At 42.6% G+C, this 18,192-nt stretch overlaps 1 long non-coding RNA gene and 1 other non-coding gene across 2 annotated transcripts; one reads left to right on the forward strand and one right to left on the reverse strand.

Annotated features, from left to right (window-relative positions):
- Window positions 1-3,284: 3,284 nt before the first annotated feature.
- Window positions 3,285-18,016, reverse strand: LOC143664854 (uncharacterized). The gene is made up of 2 exons (XR_013166622.1): window positions 17,738-18,016; window positions 3,285-3,559 (listed from the first exon to the last, which is right to left on the reverse strand). It is a non-coding gene; the product is annotated as an uncharacterized LOC143664854 (long non-coding RNA).
- LOC143665082 (U6 spliceosomal RNA) lies at window positions 6,764-6,870 on the forward strand. Its single transcript, XR_013166755.1, has one exon. It is a non-coding gene; the product is annotated as a U6 spliceosomal RNA (small nuclear RNA).
- Window positions 18,017-18,192: the final 176 nt, after the last annotated feature.

Below are 18,192 nucleotides of genomic sequence, written 5' to 3' on the forward strand. Positions count from 1 at the left end.
CCCCCAGGAGCCCCTCCAGGAACCCCTCCAGGAGCCCCCCCAGGAACCCTTCCAGGAGCACCCCCCAGCAGCCCCTCCAGGAGCCCCCCCAGGAACCCCTCCAGGAGCCCCCCCAGGAACTCCTCCAGGAGCCCCCCCAGGAACCCTTCGAGGAGCCCCCCCCAGGAGCCCCTCCAGGAGTCCCCCAGCAGCCCCTCCTGAACAGTGGGGGGCAGCCGGGCTCCCCGCCCCAGGACCCGGGCCCAGCGCTGCCTGCGCCATGAGCGGAGGCCGCCTTCCATCTGCCGGGCACAAGCGCCCTCTGAGTGCTTCACACCTTAGCTTCCATGCTTCTTCCTTCGAAGTTACTTTTCCTTCAGTCTGTCCCTTTCCGTCCTGACTGCAGTGGCTCCGTTTATACAGATCCCACAGCACTCTTGTTGGTTTTCTGTGCAGGATGCTGGGATCATGCCATCAGAGGATAGGGCTTTCGGTGAGTCCTTCCTGCATAACTCAATCTCCGACCCTGGCTTTTCTGACACGGTTGACTGGCTCTTTGTTGGGCTAAAACCTCACCTGGGGCACTGATCTCTGGGGTCTCTCTTCCTGGAAGCCTGAAATTTTCCAGACCATCAATTTCTGATTTCTTTATAACCGAGATTTCGGTTCTCAGATTATCCTTTCCTGTCACATCTCACTATAAGCTGCACTTTCCACATTTAATTTGGAAGTCTCATCTGCTAAATACCAAAGGTTATGGCTTTTGAAACATGCCTTCCATTCAAACCAGTAGTCAATTTTGCTAGATTCTTTGCCACTTTAAAATACGGATCACCTTCCTTCCAGTTTGAAAAAACACATGCATCATTTCTGTCTAAGGCCTTATCAGAAGTACCTTTAGAGTCCACATTTCTACAAACAGTTTCTTCAAAGAATTCTAAGTCTTCACTATCAAAACTCTTCCAGAATCTTCTCCTTATTCATTTAAAAAGCTGTTTCAACATGTTTGGTATTTGCAAACTGCAGCATCCAACTCTTGGTACCAAAATCTGTTTCAGTTTATAAAAGCTACCAGAATGCAATATACCAGAAAAAGGAAAGACTTCTAGAAAGAGGAATTTATTAAGTTGCAAGTTTACAGTTCTAAGGCCATGAGAATGTCCAAATTAAGGCAAGGGTATAAAAATGCTCATGCTAGGGCATCCAGGGAAAGTTACCTTGGTTCAAGAAGGCTGACGACATTTGACATTTCTCTCTCAGCTGGAAGGCACATGGCGACCTCTGCTAGCTTTCTCTCCAGCTTTGGGGTCATTTTCCTTCTGCATCTCCAAAGGCTGCGTGGGTTCTGTTGGCTCTAGAGATTTTTCCAAAGCAGATCCCTCTTAAAGGGCTCCAGTAAGCAACCCCACCTTGAAGGGGTGGAGGCACATCTCCATGGAAACCATCTGTGTTAGATTCAGTTGTCAACTTGGCCAGGTGAAAGCACCTAGTCTTGTTGCTGTGGACATGAGCCAATGGTACGTGAACCTCATCTGTTGCTAATTACATCTGCAGTCCGCTAGGAGGCATGTCTGCTGCAATGAGTGATGTTTGACTTAACTGGCTGGTGCTCAAATGAGAGAACGCAAGGTAGCACAGCCTAAGCAGCTCGGCATACCTCATCTCGCCACTTGCAGCTCAGCCCAGGCCTTTGGAGATGCAGGAAGAAGTCACCGCGGGGAAAGTTGTTGGAACCCAGGGGCCTGGAGAGAAGGCCAGCAGAGACCATCCTGTGCCTTCCACGTAAGAAAGAACCTCAGTGGAAAGTTAGCTGCCTTTCCTCTGACGAGCTAACAAAATAAATCCCCTTTTATTAAAAGCCAATCCGTCTCTGGTGTGTTGCATTCTGGCAGCTAGCAAACTAGAATACCATCTAATCAAAGGTTACCACTCACAATGGGGGGGGGCACGTCTCCATGGACGCAACCAAAAAGCTCCCACCCAGCAATATTGAATGAGGATTAAAGGACACAGCTTTTCTGGGGTATGACAGATTAAAACTGGCATGGGTGGGTTTCAGTTATTTCAGGTATTTCTTTTTGGCAATTCTGCAGTACACTAGAAAGCAAGAAACAAATCTGTATAATGGCTCAGTCATAATTATTTGTTAAATATTAACTTCTCAGTTACAATTTGCTAATTTTCGTTTGTTTTTCCTTTTATACAAAAATTACTAGTACTTACTTTTCTCATTTTCTCTTTAGGCTATAGGAGTTAAATAAGAAAAATTTAGAAATGGACCAAAAGGTTTATTAGGTGTCCTGTCTAGAGCACACTTCTTAGTAATCTCAGGGGTAATTTCAATCTCACTGCCTTTGTTAATAATGCAAATATTTCTTGTCTGTGGAAATGCTAGTTGTGGTGTGGAATGCGATTTATTATTGCTCTGTGAATACAATCTTTGTGCATCTATTTGTAAAATCCTTTCAGGATTCCTTATTCACCTCCGTAGGTGTGGTTCTTTGAACGTTCATTTAAACTGATGTTAAAATCTAACCAGTTCCCTCGTTAGTTAATGAGTTAAGTGAAGTCTTTGACATGTGTTTATTTATATTTGCATGTTATGATTTTACCTTTTAAAATTTTATTTTTGATAAGGCATTTGTGTTTTCTTTCAATTTTGTAGCATTTTTCTTACAAATACGTTACTACTCTTGTAATTTTGCTTATAATTTTCCATGATATTCAGAATATTAAAATGCTTTTGGCACCAAAATAGAACAATATTTCCTGTGTCATTAATGCCGTTAGGAGGGAAAAAGAAAAACACATGCTTAATCAGAGATCAGCTAGATAGCACCTGTTTTTTATTCTAGTTATTTTATCAGTAAAGTATTTTTTTACTAAAGAATTGCATGCACATGTCTGTGCCAAGTAGTATGGGAAAGAATGTATCATTAAACAGTGGGTCCTTGTCCCACTCCTTCCCAAAATAGAGACCACATGTAAAGCAAACCCTTTCACGACATTTACTTATTTCATCTGGATTCTGCACCCATGTCTCCAAATTAAAAAATTAAAAACGTATACTGCATTTTTTTTTCTAATTTCACCTCATAAATATTGACTTTGTCTTTTCTGTGGTTTGGTTTATTATTTTTATTAGGAAATATTCATAGACATTGTTGGGAACTACAACTCAGTTTCCTTCTTTATAAAACAAAAAAGCAGCAATCCCTAGCTATGGACTGAGAAGGACGAAATAAGCTAAAGGATGAAGTACTTAGAGCACTGGCACATAGTAAGCACTACATGACTATTGGCCATTATTATTATTGTTGTTTTTATTATTCCCATCTGCCTTGCCAGTGGGAACCTCTTGCTGAAATTACTGGTATTATTCCATTGATTTTATAAAGTATATTTTCCACATACACACCCTTAAAATATCTTTCTAATTTCATGTAGCTGCGTTCTGCTGGTGCTCACGCGTGTGAGACATCTTGATGGATGTGGCCGAAGTTCTTCGTTTTCATTGCTCTTTGGTACGGCATTATTCCCATCAGCACTTCGTACGTGTAAATCACCATTTCATTGGAGGCTTTAATTATTGCCAAACAGACAGGTAAGAAAAAAATAAAAGGTTACTCATTGATGTTTTGATTTTATTTCATTGATTATTAAGGAGATAATTTTTACTTCATTTATGGTGTATTTTTATATACAAAGGTTTATAATTTTATAGACAGTTTAATCATTCTTTCCCCTTTGGTTTAGAGCTTTTTAAAAGTCATGCTCATTAAATCCTTCATGATACTGAATTCAAAGAGCATGTTATGATGGATTAACTTTTTAAGTTTTGCTTTTAATATTTGTCTTCACCCATTTTGAATTTATTTGTTTCTGGTGTAAAGTGGGGATCCAAGGTTATTCTTTTTCATTAGGGCCACCCAGTTTTTCTTGTACCATGTATTGATAATTCATCCTTTTCCCTACGATTCACAATGTCAGTTCTGTCTTACATGAAGTTTCCATATATTTGTAACCTATTTTATGGACTCCATATTCTTCCCAACTCTTCTATTTATCTATATCTGCACCATTACCACTCATTAGATACTGTAGCCTTATAATATATCTTGATATATCACCTTGCAGTATATTACCAGAGGCCCTCAATTATCCTTGAATCTTTGATTTTCTACATAAATACTGGAATCAACCTGTTAAAACTCACAAATCCCTTTGGGATATGGCGTAGGAGTACAATGAATCTGTATATCAGTCTGAGGAGATTTGGAACCAGTTTATGTCTTTCAACAAAATGTCATAATAGTTTACCTAAAAATTTTTTGCATCTTTGGTCAGATGATTCCCATTTATTTATTTATTTATTTATATGTATATGTATGTGTATATATATATATATATATATGCACACAATATGTATACACACATGAAATATACACACACGTATGTACATTTAGATACACATATGTAGCTGTTATCAATGGTATCTCTTTCAAAATTACGTTTTCCAACTCTTTTGTGCCTGGTGTATATAAACACAGTTAATTTATTTATTTTTTTCGGTGCCCTACACAGAGAACCTTCTCCAGTAACAAAGTATAGAAATGATCCCTGAAAGTATTGTCTTCAAACAGTTTATTTTAAATATCATTTTGCATATAGGCAGTCATTTTGTGTATAAATGATGAGAGTTATATTTATCCCAATTCAATCATTATGCTTTTCTTTTATCCTGCGTTGACTAGTGCTCTCTAGAGGAAGTGATAATTGGAGTTATTGTCTTGTTCTGATTTTGAAAGAAATATTTCAAATGACTCATCACCGAGTACAACATTTATTGTAGGCTTTTTTTTTTTTTTTCGCATGGGCAGTACTGTAGGCTTTTGATGGACAACTTTTATCAGGTTAAAGAAGATTTCTAAATATTATTTTTATCATGAATGAATATTGGATGTTACCAAATGCTTTTTCTACATCCATTTAGATAATCATGTTTCCTCCCTCAATCTCTTAATTCAGTGAACTATATTAACAGATTTTCTAAGTCATTAATCTGTGTATTTCTGGGACAAACCAGACTCAGACATGACCTCTTTAAGTGTTCCTGTTTGCAAGTGTTTTGTTTAGACATTTTGTATTTATGCTCCTTACTTTGGCTATATTTTGACAATTTCTTCTACTAGCTATGTTTTACCAAATGTTTTCCTTTTTTCTATTCTGGAATTGTTTGTGAAAAATTCTGTTCTGCTGCAACACATGCTTCTCTATTGTGGATTAATTTACTGTTATGTGGAAGATTTTTTATTCATATGAGAGTTTTTCCAGTACATTATTGTTTTACATCCCAAGTAAGAGTGCCTGAATGCAAGTCAGCCAGTACAATGGAGGACAGCACACTTGGAGAAAACAGGATTGTGCCTGATGTCCCCTCAACTGTCAGAAACATCCTCTTGGCTCAGCGTGACTGCATGCTCTGTCTCACAAATTCTCTTATGCAGTCTGCGTAACTCAGTGGCATCGATCTGTCCTCACATCCAATTTCTCCAAGCCAATTTCACCTTCCTTAAAAGGTGAAATTCTCCATTTACTGTAGTGATTTGTTTATTTAATAATTAACCATGTCTTTTTAACCATGCTAGTAGTTTCTAAGATTGTTGTTTCTGTTGCTTCCTTGGTTCCATGTGTGCATACAGTTGTCTGATCCTATTATTCCCATAACTCAATCTATGCTTCTAATGTTTTATAGAGTACAAAGTTCTTCAAGAATACATATACTTTGCAGAGCAGAAACACCTGCATTCATTCATTAATTTCTGAGTCTCCCCTTGCTGTCCCTCTCCCTAATGGACAGCCACATGGCTTCATTATTCCTCATTCGTGCCCTGCACAAAACACCACCTGGAGCATGTTGCTTCCTCTGAAGCGTCCTCTGAAACAGCACCCTCTCGTCTCTCTTCCCCTCAGCTGGCTTTCTTCTTCTTTAGACTGCTTCCTGCTACGTATCATTAGGTACATACTAATTATTGTGGCCTCCGTATACTAGAGAGTGAGAGTCATGAGGACAGACTTTTGGTCAACTGAGTTGGTGATGTGAGACACTCCAGCATTCTGTTCTCTCACAGGATCTTTGAACAACTAGCAAAAGCTCGCTGATCCATCTTCTTCAGAGCCACAGGGCTGCAGTAATTAGATACAAGTTCAAGAAAATGCAACTTAAAAGCATTAAAAAATGCTCATGGTGCTCTTGCTGGCCCCTCCTCCACCTCCCTGGCTCAACGCTGAGTTGGCCTGCATCTTAGTGCAGGCCCCTGGTCTTGCTCTGGAGGGAACACAGTAACACTTGTGTGTGTACTGGGGTGCATGTATGTCTGAGCATATTGATCTCAGCCTGAACGAGGATACTCATGCATGGCTCGCCAACCTAGAACCTGCTGTGGGATTGCTTTATGGGAGTCCCAGAAGCAGATTTTAGACAGCTAAATCAGTGTAAACAGATAAAAAAAAGTGGCCTAGGCCTCAATACTACCCACCTTAAGACATAAAATAGAACACCATGGATGTGGTGGCAGGGGGGAGAGTGAGAGGCCCTGTGCTTTTGGAGAACACCAACCAACCCAGACCCAATTCTGAAAGACTGAAAAAGGTGCTTTTTACATTGGTTTGTTTGTTTTTCTTAGCTCCAAACACTGAGGGAAATCTCGGTTACTCACTAACTGGATACAAACTTAAAGGACAGACAGACACTCAGGATCTTGATTCCAGAATTAACACAGTAGTGCTCGCTTCGGCAGCACATATACTAAAATTGGAATGATACAGAGAAGATTAGCATGGCCCCTGCACAAGGATGACACACAAATTCTTGAAGTGTTCCATATTTAAAAAAAAAGAATTAACACAGTAAAATGATAAAATGTACAATGTGCAACAGCAGATCACAATACAAACTAAGAAACAGGAAATGATGACACATCCAAAGGAACAAAATAAAACATCAGAACCATCACTGAAGAAGACCTGACTTTGAACATACCAGATGTTTTGGTTTGCTAATTCTGCCAGAATGCAATATACCAGAAATGGACTGACTTTCACACCGGGATTTTAGTAGGTTAAAAATGTGCAGTTCTAAGTGTGGAGGGCCAGGAGCAATCAATCAGGACCAAGCAGGGAAAGTCCCCACAACATTGGGGTGGAACGTCCCCAACAGTTAATCAATAACCAATGTTAGGAAACTGAGGGAATGGGATGTGTCGTGGCAACAGCTAATGGCATTTTTCTGCTTCTATGATCTGCTTGCTTGCTAGCAACTGCAAAACCACAACATGATTTTAGCCTTTATAAGCACACCTTGAAAACCTCTGGGGGCTGCTCTCTGAATCTTCCTTCTTGGAAGTTTCTGAGGCAGTTGCCAACTGGCTAATAAAAACTCCCAATTGGCTTGCAGCTTTGAATTGTGTGGTCTCTCTTTTGGTGCACCCCACAACATTTGGAGGCCCCAGCGAGATCGTCCCTAATGGGACATTTGGTGACCACAGGTCCTGGGGTCTACCCCTGGAACTGAGGTCCGGCCTAGGGGAAGGCCTCAGACATTCCTCTGCCCCACGCAAGGACTAGGAACTGGGCCGGTTCTACAGGACCCTCCAAAATGATACAAAACTTGGTGGAGTCATCTGTTTCTGGAAACCTCACCGGTGAGTACAGGTCTGTTGCTGGATCCAGTGAGGACCTCTGGAAGACTGGACACAGCATTACTTCCAAGGTCCAGTCCCAGAGCAAGACGTTGCCCAGGATTCTGGTTAGGAATCAATTAGGGATAAGGCTTTGTTTGTCTTGGTTCGTTTTGTCCCTCCTCTCAATTATTGATCTCGTCACGCTCTGTGTCGTTCTTATTATAATTGCCATGGGTCAGTCAAGTTCATCTGTCTGTACTCCGCTTCAGTGTTTTTTGAAACATTTCCAGGAATTTCAGCGGAAGGCCGGAGACTATGGAGGCCCTGTCAGCAGTGCCTTCGACTTGGAAAAAATCTGCTCATGGGCATGGCCAATTTTGGTTCTGGGTGGCCTCCTGAGGGAACCACAGACCTATCTATAGCTTATAAAGTCCAAGGGACAATTTTTGGTGATCCAGGCCACCCTTACCAAATCCCCTATATAGTAATTTGGATTGAAATTTTAACAGAAAACCCAAGTGGTTACAGTCTTGCCTGGAGTCCCCCCAAAAAAGACCCCCTCTTAATACAAAACAGCCCTCTTAATAAAAACCTCTCAAAAAGATAAAACTAATGGGATCCCAGTATTGACAGGACCACGGGAGGATCCGCTCTTGAGGGATCCTCCCCCATGCCCAACAGCCCCTCCGCCCTCTCTGAGATCAGAGGGGAGAAACGGCCAAGAGGCTGCAAGTAGCCCCTCTAATAGCTGGGAGGTGACCTTCAGCCCCCCCCCCCATACCAGAAGTGGCTCTGCTCACCACCCTTTTTCTCGTTCACAATCACCGAATTCTTGCAGAGTTGCAATTTCACCCTTGAGGCAGGTTGGCCCTGCCCCGGGGGACGACTGCCCACCTTTCATGGTCTGTGTCCCCTTTTCCTCTAGCGATCTGTATAATTGGAAGAACGGGAATCCCTCTTTCCCTGAAAAGCCCCAAGGGCTCATCTCCCTGGTGGAGACTGTCTTTTTTACCCACCAGCCCACCTGGGATGATGCCAACAGCTCCTCCAGGCCCTCTGCACCTCCGAGGAATGAGAGCGACTCAGGAGAGAGGCGAGGAAGTTAGTTCTTGGACCTGATGGACAACCTACTACTGATTAGAGGCTGTGTTCTGCTCCACCCATCCTGGATGGGACCCCAACACTGGTAGAGGTGAGGAGGCTCTCGATCGGTATCGCCAGACTCTGCTTCAAGGGATATGAGCGGCGGCCAAGAAGCCGACCAACTTGTCTCGGGTAAGCGAAACCGTACAAAAGCCAGACAAATCTCTGGCCGCTTTCATTGAGCACCTCCTGGAGGCATACCGCCTGTACACCCCTATAAATCCAGAGGCGCATGAAAATAGGCGAGCCGTAAATATAGCATTTGTCACCCAGTCGGCCCCAGATATAAGAAAAAAATTACAGAAATTAAAAGGATTTAAGGATAAAGTGCTGTCTAAATTGATAGATATTGCCCAAAAGACTTTTAATAACAGAGATGACCCCATGACCATGCAGTCCAAAAAAAAAATAGCCAAATTTTAGTATCCGCAATGGTTGAACAGGAAAAACAAAAAGGTAGATGGGAAACCATTGAAAAAAGAAAGGGAAAGAAAGGAAAAAGGTTGGGCCTAGGTGCAAACCAATGCACTACTGCAAAGAGAACGGAGATTGGAAAAATGAATGCCCAAAAAGAGGACTTAAAGGAATGAAACCGGCCCCTGTTCGGGTTGAAGAGGAGAACTGATGGGGCCGTGGCTCCATTCCGTTGAGCCCCCAGGAGCCCAAGGTCACATTAGAAATCGGGGGCAAGCCTATAAAATTTCTTGTGGACACTGGGGCGACCTTCTCCATCCTCCAGCAGGCAGAAGGGCCCAGATCTAAGGAGAAAATCCCCATACAGGGGGCAACGGGAAAGACAGAGTCTTACCCATGGACTAAGACTAGGATCACTAACCTCGGGGAAGGAACTGTCACCCACTCGTTTCTTGTAATGCCAGAGTGTCCATACCCCCTTTTAGGGAGAGACCTTCTCCAGAAATTACAAGCCACCATCTCTTTCAAAAATGATTCGGCCAAGCTCTCCTTCAATACAAACCCCTTAGCAATCCTCTTCACTTGCCCCTTATCGGAAGAGTATTTACTTAACTGCAGAGGTGGCGCTGCCAGCCCCAGGCCCATATTTGCAGGAATTTAAAGAAAAATACCAGGCGTATGGGCAAAAACTAACCTACCAGGATTAGCTGCCCACTGGCTCCCCACTGTTGTCCAGCTGAAAAAACACATTGCAGTCCATATCAAAAGACTCCTGGAGGCAGGTATTCTAGTCCCCGGCCATTCGGTCTGGAACACCCTCCTTCTCCTGGTCCAAAGACCTGGGACCGATGATTTCCAGCCAGTACAAGATAAACAAAAGAATTGAAACCATTCACCCCACTGTGCCTAACCCTCGAGCCTGTTACCTCCCAGCCAGCAGGTCTACACTGTTCTGGACTTAAAGGATGCCTTCTTTTTGCTTCCCCTGGCTGCGGTAAGTCAACCCATCTTTGCTTCTGAATGGGCTGACCCGGGGGGGAGGGGGGTTCTCTGGACAACTAACGTGGACTTGGTTGAGGCCTTAAGCCAGGATCTGGCTCATTTTAGACAACAGCATCCAGAGATAACCCTCTTACAATATGTGGATATCCTCGTACTGACAGCTAATAAACTATCAGACTGCAAAAAGGCAACTGAAAACTTGTTACAAAAACTAGCCCAGTTGGGCTGTTGGGTCTCAGCCAGAAAGGCTGAACTAATAGCTCTGACCCAGGCTCTAAGGTGGGGAAAGGGGAAGGTTGTCAGCATCTGTACAGACAGCAAATACGCCTTCACAACTGCACACATCCATGGGGTACTATATCAGGAGCGGGGACTTTTTACATCGGGAGGAAAGGAAATAAAAAATATACCAGAAATACTCGCCCTGCTAAAAGCTATCTGGTTGCCAAAAAGGGCAGCTGTTATACATTGCAAAGGACATCAGACTGCTGAAACTCAAATTGCCAAAGGAAATGCTCTGGCTGGTAAAATGGCAAAAGAGGTTACCCAAAAACCATTAGGGACACTGCAAATACTTCCTATTTTATGGGGGCGAGTGCTGCTGAGCCCTCCAAAATACACCAGGGAAGAAATTAGACTGGGTGAAACTCTAGGCACTAAAACAGATCCGGATGGTTGGAAAATTCTCCCAGACGGGAGAATCCTAGTAACTGAACTCTTACAGAGAGATTACTACATTCCCCGATTTCAACAACAAGCCCGCAGGTATCATCCAGATGCCACATCTGCGCCCAGGTAAATTCCGGCCGAGGGAGAAAATGCCCCAAGGAACCAGGCTGAGGGGACAAGCCCTGGGGGAACAGTGGGAAACAGACTTCACGGAAATATTACCTGGTCCATACGGATACAAATACCTGTTAGTCTTCACCGACACCTTCTCCAGATGGACTGAGGCATTTTCTACCAGAACCGAGACAGCACAAATAATAATGATAGTTAAAAAAAACTAGTTTCTGAAATTGTCCCGATTCGGCCTCCTGACTGCAATGGGGTCCGACAATAGGCCAGTGTTCATTGCCCAAGTTACCCAATTATTAGCAAAAATATTAAATATTAACTATCAAATAGAAATTACATTGTATTTATAGGCCACAGAGTTCAGGGCAAGTTAAAAAAATAAATAAAACAGTAAAGAAAACTTTAAATAAACTAAAGCTCGAGACTGGTGAAAACTGGGTGAGTCTCCTTCCATTTGCCTTCCTAAAAACTAAATGTGCTCCCTATATTAAGGGAATTACCCTATATGAAATCATGTTTTAATGACCACCTCCACTAATCCCTAAATTTTGGGGAAAAATAGCTGAATTAAATAACCATTCTCTTCTAAAATCATTATAGGCCCTGCAATCTACCACCCAGCTAACTCGGGTACTGGTGAAGGCAGCCCATCCAGAACCAACAAATCCTGCCCCTAAAAAAAACCTATTTCAGGTGCAGCCTGGAGACCTGGTCTGGGTAAAGAAGCTTCAGCCAGCCACTTGGAGGCCTGGTGGACGGGAGCCCTGCCAGTGATATGAAAACTTACTTTCCTGGTCCCCATGGCTGACCACGCCCTTGTCCACCGTAGCAGGCCCCTAATTCTCATATTATTAATGCTTGGACCCTGTGCAATCCACTGTCTAACCTCATACGTGCAAAGAAAAATACAAACTGTTAAATTATTAATCTTTGGAACCCAATATCAGCAAATTTATAATCAAAGTAAAAAACAATGATTTGATTCTCTCATAAAACCAGTGGGGAATGTGGAGAGTCAGGAGCAATCAATCAGGACCAAGCAGGGAGAGTCCCCACAACACTGGGGCGGAATGTCCCCAAGAGTTAAGCAATAAGCAATGGTAGGAAACTGAGAGAAGGAGATGTGTTTTGGCAACAGCTAACGGCATTTTTCTGCTCCTATGATAAGCAGAAACTTGCTTTCTAGCAACTGCAAAACCACAACATGATTTTAGACTTTATAAGCACACCTTGAAAACCTCTGGGGGCTGCTCTCTGAATCTTCCTTCTTGGAAGTTTCTGAGGCAGTCGCCGGCCAGCTAATAAAAACTCCAAATTGGCTTGCAGTTTTGAATTATGTGGTCTCACTTTTGGTGCACCCCACAACAGGGAGAACAGTTGCTTCCAAGCCAACATGAGACCCAGATATTTGGAGATGCAGAAAGAAAACACCCCTCAGGAAGCTATTTAAAACCAGCAGCCAGAGAATCCCATAGATGCCAGCCACTTGCCTTCTCAGCTGACAGATGTATTCTGGATCAATCAACTTTTCTTGAGTCAAAGTGTCTTTCTATGGATGCCTTAGTTTGGACATTTTTATAGCCTTAGATCTGTAAATTTTAACAAATAAATTTCCCTTTTAAAAGCCATTCCCTTTCTGGTATATTGCACTCCAGCAGCTTTGGCAAACCAAAACAATTCTGGATACTATTTCTTTGTTGGTTATATACTTTGCAAATATCTTCTGCCACTCTGTCTATTGCCTTTTCACTCTCTTTATGTTTTGTTTTCTGGAGAGAACAGTATAATGAATCTCCATAAATTATCATCTAGGTTCAACAATGATTAATATTTATCCTTATGATGTCATTTGATGGAGTTCTTAATTCTAAAGTAGTCGAATTTATGGTTCTTTTCTTTCATATTTACTGCTTTTTATGTTCAATTTAAGATATCGTACCCAAAAGTAGCAGCATACTCTTATAACATCTTCTAAACACCTTATTGATGTGTGGAGTAGTTTGAAGTTGTTTATGCCCCAGAAAAGGTCATGTCATTTTAAATCCACTCCTGGAGGTATAGAACTTTTGTGGCTGGGACCTTTTGGTTAATTGTGCTGTGGCTCAGGGTGGGTCTTAGTCCTCTTATGGGAGTCATTTTTAAGAGGATAAACGACATAAAAAGCCAAGAGAAGCTCGTGGAAAAAGCCCCAGAGAAGCTAAGAGACAAGGACACACCCATAGAAGTTGAGAGAGGAAGCCACTGAAGCCAGAAGCTGGAAGCAGTGAAGCCTAGGGAGAGAAGAACCAACAGGTGTTGCAATGTGCCTAGCCACATGTCAGAGTAGTCTGGGTTGCCAGCGGCCTTTCTTCAGGAAGAAGGTATTGTCCTAATAATGCCTTAATTTGCCCATTTTCATGGCCTTAGAATTTGAACTTGTAAGCTAGTAAGTTCCCATTGTTAAAAGCCAGCCCTTTTCTGGTATGTTGCATCTTATCAGCTTTAGCAAACCAAATGGTGTCCTCTTTTCAATTAGGTCTATTCCATGTCTGGAATGTTGGTGTTTGGGGTGAGGTAGGGGTCAAGTTCTTCATATGAACACCTACTTTTCCCAACATCTTTTAATGACAAGATTGTCTTTTTTTAAAAAGCATTTTTTAATTGTGAAATATGGCATATATACAAAAAAGCAATAAAATTTAAAGTACATTATAACAAGTAGTTATAGGACAGATTTCAGAGTTTGGTATAGGATACAACTCCATAATTTCAGGTTTTTCCTTCTAGCTATGCCAAGACACTGGAGACTAAAAGAAATACCTATATAGTGACTCAGCAGTCATACTCACTTGTTAAATCCTATCTTCTCTGTTATAACTCCTCCTTCTCCTTTGATCTTTCTTCCAATCTTTAGGGGTGTTTGGGCTAAGTATATTCTAACTTTTTCATGTTGGAAAGGACTGTCCATAATATGGGATGGGGGTTGGAATTAGCTGATGTTCTGGAGAGGCTGGCCCTCTGAGTTTCAGGACTTATCTGGCCTAGGAACTATCTGGATGTTGCAGGTTTCTGGAAAGAAATCATAGTGCACGGAACCTTTGTGGAATCTCAGATAGAGCCCTAGGTGTTCTTTAGGGTTGGCAGGAATGGTTTTGAGTTGAGTTTGGCAAACCATGGTAATCAGCAATATCTACCTGAAGCCCATGTAAGAGTAGTCTCCAGAATGGCCTGCTGACTCCATTTGAACTCTTTTAGCCACTGCTACCTTATTTTGTTACATTTCTCTTCCCCCTTGAGGTCAGGAAGGTGTTGTTGATCCCATGGTACTAGGGCCAGACTTATGCCTTATCGTGATGTCCTCCATTGTCAGGGAGACTTTCACCCCTGGATGTCACACCCCACACAGGGGAGAGGGTAATGGTTTCACATGCAGAGTTGGGCTTAGAGAGAGAGGTACATCTGGTCAACAAAAAAGGTTTTCTGAAAGTGACTCTCAGGCATAACTATGGGTAGGCTAAGCTTCTCCACAACAGAAATAAGCTTCCTAAGATCAAACCTCAAGATCAAGGACTTGGCCTGTTGACTTATGAGTCCCTAATGTTTGTGACAATGTCAGGAGTTTCCCCAGTGGTAAAGTTTAATAGTTCCATATTTTTTCCCCAGTCCCTTAAAGGACTTTGTCAATACTGTTTAATTATCTGCCCAACATACTCTGGGATGTATCTGGGTATTACATTAATCTATACAGAATTACAAGCCCTTATTCCCATTCTGAGCTCCAGGTGTTTGGGTTGTTTAAATGAGCTATCCAGACAAGCGGAGTTAGATTATGTGCTACAGAAAAGTTAGGTTTTGGACAAAATAAACCTCTCTTCCTTTGTCTCACACAGTAGGTGAGGTTCTAAAATACGGACAATGACCTCCTTACCCCTGATTTCCATTTACCTTAGTCCTGGCCAGATTGGCTTTGTTTTTATCTCTGATTGAAGCCTGATCTCTTTTTTGGTTTCTTTAACAGTTGTTGCGTGTATCCATATACATACATGTATATGTGTACCAGGTTATATAGAGAGCTCAGCCCCTCAAAATCTAGAACTAATATTTACAGCTCTGGACTGAATGTGACTGCTGTAAGGGCTTACAAAATAAGCCCCCAATTTTCTTTTAAGTATTTTCTAAATGAGACCATACAATACTTGTTCTTTTCTTTTGGGCTTATTTTGCACTGAATAATGTCCCCAAGGCTCATTCTTTTGCTTGCCTCATAACTTTGTTCTTCTCCATAGCTGCGTAATATTCCATCATATAGATACCCCACAGTTTGCTATCCCACTTCTTTGTCGGTGTGTGTTTCAGCCACCTCCAACCATTGGGCTCCATGGATAATGTCCCAAGTAAACCACCCATGTTTCACGTGGTCCTCACTTAGCTGTACAATCATCTACACTCTCAATTTTAGGCAATTCTCAATGCTACCAAGAGAAAAATAACCAATAAACACACCCTCACCAAACAGAAAATCCAAACCTCCTTTTAACTCTTGTCCTTCCCCCCAGTCATTTACCCCTGGTGTTGCTATTGTACTCTTGATGCTTTCCTGTTAAATACAGATCTTATAAAGGGTATAAGTTTTATACCCTTATACCCTTCTTTGGACAACATTCATACTTTTGAAGTAGTTCATGCAAGAAGTTATTTCTGTTTGTAGTGTTAACCGGTGGGATACATGGCTCTATACAACCCCTTTCAATCATATTCAGCTTCAATATGGCAGTAATACTTACAAGACTACTAATAAACTGCCTTCACTTCTATCCATTCCCATGCATTTAAATTCAACCTCATTAGCTAACCGTTCACCCATCTCTAGCTTCAGTGTATTTCAAAGTCCCCTATAGCCTACACTTTAAGACTCTGAGTTTATCTTTTCCAAGGTAATAATAGTGAAATCATACAGTATCTATCATTTTGTGTCTGGCTTATTTCACTCAGCATTATATCCTCAAGGTTCATCCATGTTGTCATGTGCTTCAGGACTTCATTTCATCTTACTGCTGCATAATATTCCATCGCATGAATATAACACATTTTATTTATCCACTCATCTGTTGATGGACACTTGGATTGTGTTCTAGTTTGCTTGTTGCCAGAATGCAATATACCAGAAACAGAATGGCTTTTAAAAAGGGGAATTTAGGGCAGGCCACGGTGGCTCAGCAGGCAAGAATGCTTGCCTGCCATGCCAGAGGACCCGGGTTCGATTCCCGGTGACTGCCCATGTGAAAAAAAAGGGGGAATTTAATAAGTTGCTAGTTTACAGTTCTAAGGCCAAGAAAATGTCCCAATTAAAACAAGTCTATAGAAATGTCCAATCCAAGCCATGCAGGGAAAGATATTTTGGTTCGAGAAGGCTGATGAAGTTCACCGTCTCTCTCTCAAGTAGGAGGACATGTGGTGAACACAGCATCATCTGCTAGCTTTCTCTCCTGGCTTTCTTTCATGAAGCTCCCTGGGAGGCATTTTCCTTCTCTATTTCCAAAGGTTGCTGGCTGGTGGACTCTGCTTCTCATGGCTATGTTGTTCTGCTCTCTCAGAATCTCCAGCTTTACCCAAAATGCTTCCTCTTTTATAGGATCCCAGTAAAGTAATCAAGACCCACCCGAATGGGTGGGGACACGTCTCCACCTAATCCAGCTTAACAACTACTCTTGATTGAGTCACATCTCCAGGGAGATAATCTAATTACAGTTTCAAACATACAGTACTGAATAGGAATTAGAAGAAACAGCTGCCTTTACAAAATGGGATTAGGATTAAAACATGGCTTTTCTAGGGTACATACATCCTTTCAAACCAGCACAGGAACCATTTTGGAAAAAGCTTCAGAGCTGACGCGGAGAGAGATGTTTGGCTATGCAGATAGAAAACACCCCCAGGAAAGTACTCTGAAATCCAGAAGCCAAAGGCCCAGCAGATGACATACACATGCCTTCCCAGCCAAAAGAGGTGTTCCAGACCCATAAACCTTTCTTGAGTCAAAGTTTGTTTCCCGGATATATATATATATATTGTTTTTTGCATGGGGAGGCACCAGGAATCGAACCCAGGTCTCTGGCATGGCAGGCGAATTTGGACATTTTTATGGCCTTAGAACTGCAACTTGTAACTTAATAAATTCCCTTTTAAAAGCCATTCCATTTCTGGTATATTGTATTTCTGGAAGCACTAACAAACTAGAACATACTACCACAAGCCAAGGAACCCCATGGATTACTGGCTTCCACCAGAAACCAGGAGAGAGGCATGAAGTGGATTTTCCCCTTAAAGAGGAAACTAATCCTCTGACACCTCGATTTCAGACTACTAGCCTCCACGACTGGTAGATAATCTTGTTTAAGCTAACTAGTTGTGGTCCTTGGTAACAGGAGCCCCATCAGCAAACTAAGCTATGAACCAAGTTGATGTTGAGAATGGGAAGCCCAGTCACACAGCCACCAAGTGGCTTGTTCCCCTTCCTGGCCAGGCGAGGCTGGCTCTAGACAGTGTCCAAGCCTGCATCCATGCCGCCAAAGCACAGTCAAATGGGTGCAACAGGACTGCACGCCCTGCACATCCTAAAATGTTTACTGTCTGGCCGAACTTCTTGCTGCTTCTGGAGCAAGTTACCACAAAGTTAGTGGCTTAACACAACACACTCATCTCCCTTGTCCAACCTGCTGTACCCTGGTCCCAGCCCTCACCTTCTCCGGGAAAGCCACCGCACCCGCCAGTGCCCCAGCCGTGATGCCTTCTTCTCTTCTACCTATTAGAGCCAATACTCCCACAGGCCTGGAAGCCACACACTTTTCTCTCCTTCTGCCACCACTATCTGGGTCACAGATGCTCTTGCCTCAGCCATTGAGAGGCCACTTATTGGTCTCTGAGCTTTCACCTGAGCTTCCCAAAGGCTACTCTCCACTCAGGAGCCAAAGAGAGGCCATGTGAGCTGGACCCAGCTTTGTGATGTCAGCTGTGGCCTGTCCAGCCAATCCTGAGCAGGGAAAGGCTGTTAAGGGCTGTGGATGCCCAGAGGCAGAGCCCCTTCTCCTCAGATGCCTCGTTCATGCCGACTTGTAGGATGGGTAGAGGCCCAGTTGGACCTGTGTTTCCCAAATTTCAGCTGCCTCTACCAGACAGAGGTGGCTGGCCAGTTCCA

Source organism: Tamandua tetradactyla, chromosome 20 (assembly GCF_023851605.1).
Source record: "Tamandua tetradactyla isolate mTamTet1 chromosome 20, mTamTet1.pri, whole genome shotgun sequence".
Taxonomy (NCBI): domain Eukaryota; kingdom Metazoa; phylum Chordata; class Mammalia; order Pilosa; family Myrmecophagidae; genus Tamandua; species Tamandua tetradactyla.